This window comes from Adiantum capillus-veneris, chromosome 29 (assembly GCF_014529385.1).
Source record: "Adiantum capillus-veneris isolate H3 chromosome 29, ASM1452938v2, whole genome shotgun sequence".
NCBI classification, from domain to species: Eukaryota; Viridiplantae; Streptophyta; class Polypodiopsida; order Polypodiales; family Pteridaceae; genus Adiantum; species Adiantum capillus-veneris.
The window spans coordinates 11,698,185-11,703,841 of NC_140959.1; positions in this window are offsets into that span (position 1 = coordinate 11,698,185).

Genomic DNA, 5,657 nt, shown 5'->3' on the forward strand with positions numbered 1-5,657 from the left:
TCACAATGCTCGGGTAGTACGAAAGTGTCTCTTAGGTCAGTCCATTTCTTAGTAGAATCCACCTCAAGAAAACCAGACTCTCCTCTACGCACAGTAGCGTTGCGACCCTCCATGATTATCTTGAACCATTGCACGTCGAACAAGTCGACAAAAAATCCTCTGTAATCGATCCTCAAAATCTCTTGTAGCGTGCCGAAGTAAGTGAGTTCCGCCACCACAGGATCTGCGTCAGAGGAACGTCGTCGACTAGACTGTTCAAATTTTGCCATGATTCCACAATCTTGAGTAAAACGCTTTTTGTCGATCCGTTCCACCCTAAAATGTCGACCTTTACACCATGCTGCTGTGTATGACTTATACTACAACGAACAAAGATTATGAGTGGCCGTTCAAACGTTTAGAAATAAAGTCACTAGCTAGTCGTACATTGCAAACTTACCTTGGTCGCGCAACCCCGAGAGTACTCCCACTCTTCCTCAGTCACTTCGTCACCGCATTGTTGTGCGCTTTTCAATTGGTTGTGCAACCATCTTAAGCTCATGAATTTTGGTAGGCTCTCCAGACCCGTCGGATAGTGCATCGGTGGTCGTCTTCCCCGTCTCCACTCGATTCGTGCCCTTTGTCGCTCTTGCTTTGCATCCTCATATTGTGAAATCCACTTTTGCATCACTGGATTGTGAAGCATGCAAAATCGGTTGATTTTAGCCTCTAGATCTTCCGTCATCTTCTTCTCAACACCGAGATTGCACATGACAATCCCAGATATGCGCTCATCATCTATGGTTCGCCATAGCGTGTCCTGGGCTTTATCAAATCCGTCTAGCCACTCTCCAATGTACACTAGGGACTCTGATACCAACCAACCTTCTGCCATGCTACCCTCCGCACGTGCCTTTTGACGCACATATCCCTTAAGCATTTTCATGAAACGTTCTAAGAAGAACATCCATCTGGAATGAAACTGTGCCAGCTATTTCCACCTCATCAACTATGTGAACAAGAAGATGCACCTGAATGGTTAGCATGGTAGTAGGAAAATGTTTCTCAAACATGCACACAAGCTTCGCAGCATTTAGTTTGGCGAATGGTATGGAGTCTACGTTGATCTCCTTTTGTGAGATCCATTGCACCAGCTTTGCAAGTTTGTAGATTGTGTTACGGACGTCGAGAGACAAACATCCCTCAATGGCAACCGGTAAAATAAACTGTAAAGTATGTGCAGCAATGATATTAAAGTCCACATTTTATGCAATGATATTAAAGTCCACTATGAACGTACCTGACACATTTTATGCCAATCGTGTGACTTCAAACCGGTAAGCTTTCCTTCTTTAGTAAAACACGTTCGGAGCGAGTGCATTACGCCAGTGGGGGTCCGCAAAGATCAAATGGTCTCTTTTACTTTGCGTTCTTGGGCTTTAGGGAGTTTTATCGATCCATCAGACGCTGTTTGCGGCCAATATTGATCCATACGATCCACATTTCTAAGGTCAACTCTGGCTCCCAAAGTATCTTTCTTGCCGGTCAGATGGTCCTATAGTAGATTACTCACATTCTTGAATATGTGCATTGGATCGAGCAAGTGATTGATCATGAGTCGGGGCCAGTATGGTAACTCGTACCATAGAGATAGTCTCTTCATCCCTGGAGGCAATCCGTCATCGCACATCTCCTTCTGCTCTAACCATGCTTGTGCAGACATCCTTGGTGGCTCTCTTCCCAAAAAGCCGTCGTGTAGCACATGATTCTCTGGAAGATATGCTTGATGACCTTCGTAGATTTGCTTCTTCAATGAGGGCCCCCTACATGCATTCAGTCTAGGTCCACATGTGACACATGCTCTGTATCCGCTTGTTTGAAGCCCTGCATGTATACACATGATAATAGATCAGCTATGGGAAAAAACAAGATTTACAGTGTCTGAGTGAGGAGTGTCAATAGATCACCTGAGCATTCTGTTAGCCCGGGATAGTCATGCATGGTCCACATTAGAATGCCTCTGATCAAAGCAGTCCGTCATCCTGTGTGTTGGCTCATATCCACCACCTCTATGCCAATCCACAATTGTTGTAGCTCTTCCAATAGTGGACGAAGATACACATCCATATTCTTCACTTTATATCGCCCTGGCACAATCAAGCTTAGCCATAGGTGCCCCTTCTTCGTAGTCAACCACGGGGGAATGTTGTAGTTGACGATGACAATGGGCCATACACTGTAAGATGTTGATCTTGACCAAATGGATTTATGCCATCCATAGCCAGGCCTAAGCGCAAATTTCGAGCTTCCCTAGCAAAATCCGACCATGTTTCATCTATATGTTTCCAGGCTGCGCAATCTGCAGGAATTCGTAGCACACCATCCAAAGATTTATTCTCCTCATGCCATGATGCTAGGGCGGCCATGGACTTAATTACATTCGAAGAAATGCTTGATGCGAGGAAGCACAGGAAAATGTCGCAAAACCTTTTGTGGAATTTTTGTCCCGTGGAGATCTACTCGATATCTTTCGGAATCACATTTCGGACACTTCTCCATGTCTATGTATTCCCCTCTGAAAAGAATGCAGTCATTAGGACAAGCGTGGATAGAATTGTAATCCATCCCCAAGTTTCGCAAAATCTTTCTTGCTTCATCTCGGGAATCTGGCATCACATTGTCAGTTGGTAGTATGTGCTCTTTAAGCAATCTACACAACATAAAAATACGATACAGTCGTGTAAAAATCTATCAGATCATTATACATTTAGAGTTTTATTAAAGTAAACTAATTGTAATAGATCACCTGAAAAGCGCTGTGACGCTAGTGTCACTCCATCCAAACTTTGCCTACTTGTTGAGAAGAACCAGGAGTGCTTTCAATCTAGACATACGTGCTCCATTATACAATGGCGTATCGGCTTCACTTTTCATATCATCATAGATAAGCCTTTCTGAATCCATGATCGTCTCGATCATTTCATCAATCTCGGGCTCACATATGCTGCTTGACTAAAGCGCCTGCGAACACGTCTATTGGGTTGCAAGATTGCTGCTTGTTGGCCAGCGTCAGAGTCCGACGAGTTATAATTGGTAACAACTCGATCTATAATACATGGATCGAACTCGCCAAATTCGCGAACGTGCTGCAAAGAAACACGTCTTGTCCGTCGCACAGCATGCTTGCATTGATTACAAGGACATAAGACCCTCGTTGAGAGATAGGTGTTTCGGTTGGACGGTCCCACATCCTCGTCACTACTCATAATGAGGATAAAAATCTTATAACCTGGACAACAAATTTAATATTCTATTGGCATTCTTCGTCTTATCTCTCTCTCTCTCTCTCTACCTCACATTCTCTAGTCTTGTCCAATCCCCGCACACCTCGGTCTAGAGGTGCACGGAGATCAGAACCACCGGGTTATAATCTCGTCTTTATTGGTCAATACCTATATTTGTGGGTACAAGAAATCTACAGACCCACGTCTACATGATACTGCATGTAGTGGACAAAACCCCTTTGCCTCTTCTCTAGCTGTAGCACTTCACAGCATCTTAACATCTTTTCACAGTAGATCTTTTCACTGTTCGTCTAACTCTAAACCCTAAACCGTAAGTAATTCTTGCGTGGACTCGATCTAACGTAAATAAGCGTAAATCTAAATAAACGTAAATCTAACTAAAAATAAACCTAAATCTAATTTAACGTAAGTCTACATCTAACCTAATGTTTAACGTCTTTTGGGATAGTTTCCTACGACGTTAAAACTCTCTTCTTCTTGTGTGTGTGTGTGTGTGTGTGTGTGTGGGTAAACCTAAATAAACCTAAGTCTAATCTAATATAACATAAATCTAAATCTAACGTAAATTATGTTATATTAAAAACAAAGAACTAAACTAGCAGGGATTATAAGAACCTTAAAACTGATTTAACACATAATTTTTCACATAACTCGGCAAGAGTTGGCATTCTCATCACTAAAGATGTGAGAGTTAACTTCCGACGGTGACGCTGCCTCATCTCCATCCACATCTGACGACAGCAATTGGCCCTTTGGACTGTTCTTGCTCTTGTTACTAACTTTGAAGTTGCTGTTGAATGACTAGAGGTTGTCTAGATGGTCATTGTCGGGGATGTAGTGACTCTTGCCGCCCTGAAGATCCACCTTCTTCCCTATCTTCTGAAGACATTTCACCAGTACTTTTGGATCGACGGAGCCCACCATGAGTGAAGACAGCAATACCCTATATTCCATTGAGGGCTTTCTTCACCCGCTTCATGCAGGCATCGAAGTCTATGGAGACCTAAATCTAATCTAATATAACGTAAATCTAAATCTAGCATAAATAAACGTAAATCTAACTAAAAATAAACCTAAATCTAATCTAATTTAACTTAAATAAACCTAAATCTAATTTAACGTAAATCTACATGTAACCTAATCTTTAATGTCTTTTATGATAGTTTCCTACGACGTTATAACTCTCTTCTTCTTGTGTGTGTGCACGTGTGTGGATGTGTGTGCCAATAAAAAGAGATAAATGGTATAACCTTTCTATCACCCATGCCAAGTATGATAGATTGGTTATGCCATTTCCCTCTTGAATAATAGGTCTTGAGTTCAACTCCTCGTCGGCTAGATCTTTAGGTCTTTTAATTTTAATTAGTTTCCTACGATGTTAAATTAGTTTCTCTCTCTTTCTCTCTCAATGTGTGTGTGTTTTTTGTTTATGCATGTTTTCTCTCTCTTTTCCTCTCTCAATGTGTGCGTTTTTTTGTTTATGCATGTTCTCTTTGTCTTTTCCTCTCTCAATGTGTGCGTTTTTTGTTTATGCATGCCCTCTCTCTCTTTTCCTCTCTCAATGTGTGTGTGCATTCTTTGTTTATGTATGTGTGTGTGCATTTTTGTTTATGTTTGTACTCTTTCTCTCTCTCTCTCTCTCTCTCAAAAACACTATGTGTGTGTGTGTGTGTGTGTGTGAGAGAGAGAGAGAGAGAGAGAGGGAGAGAGAAAGAGGGGAAGGGAACATGAGAGTGAGGAGAGGGAAGGAGCATACCTGGCTCTCCTTCCTCTCCTCGTGTGTGTGTGTGTGTGTGTGTGTGTGTGGAGAAGAAAGAGAGAGAGAGAGAGAGAGAGGGAGAGCGTTACCTGCTCCTTGCTTGAGGGCGCCGAAAAACTCAGATATGAGATCTGAGTGTTTGGGCGCTCTCTGTTATTTTTTTTAGCCTAGCCGGCGTCACTATGAGCGTCGCAAATTTACTTGTAAATTTGCGACGCTCATAGCGACGCCGGGAACTTTTTTTTTTGAGCGTCGCTGTGTGAGCGTCGCTAATATGAATAGCCTCTTGTAGTGTGAATTAATGATGTATTTGACAAAAATAAAAGCAATTGTAAGAATCCATTGACCCATGCTTTCTTCACTACTAGCAATTATTGCCCACCGTAAAAGTGGAGGAACACCAATAACTCCCCCAATTGAAGTATTTGTCAAAATATATTTGCTTCATTTGAATATAAATAAAAAAGAGCATAACACTAGTTTGGTAATGTTTGGTAATGTAACAATACATAAAAGTGTTCTTTTAGGGTTTTGGTAAAAAAATCAATACTCCTTGAATATGTGTGAAGTTTCAAGCATCCTTACCTGAGCTTGATCCATTCTACATGAAAAAA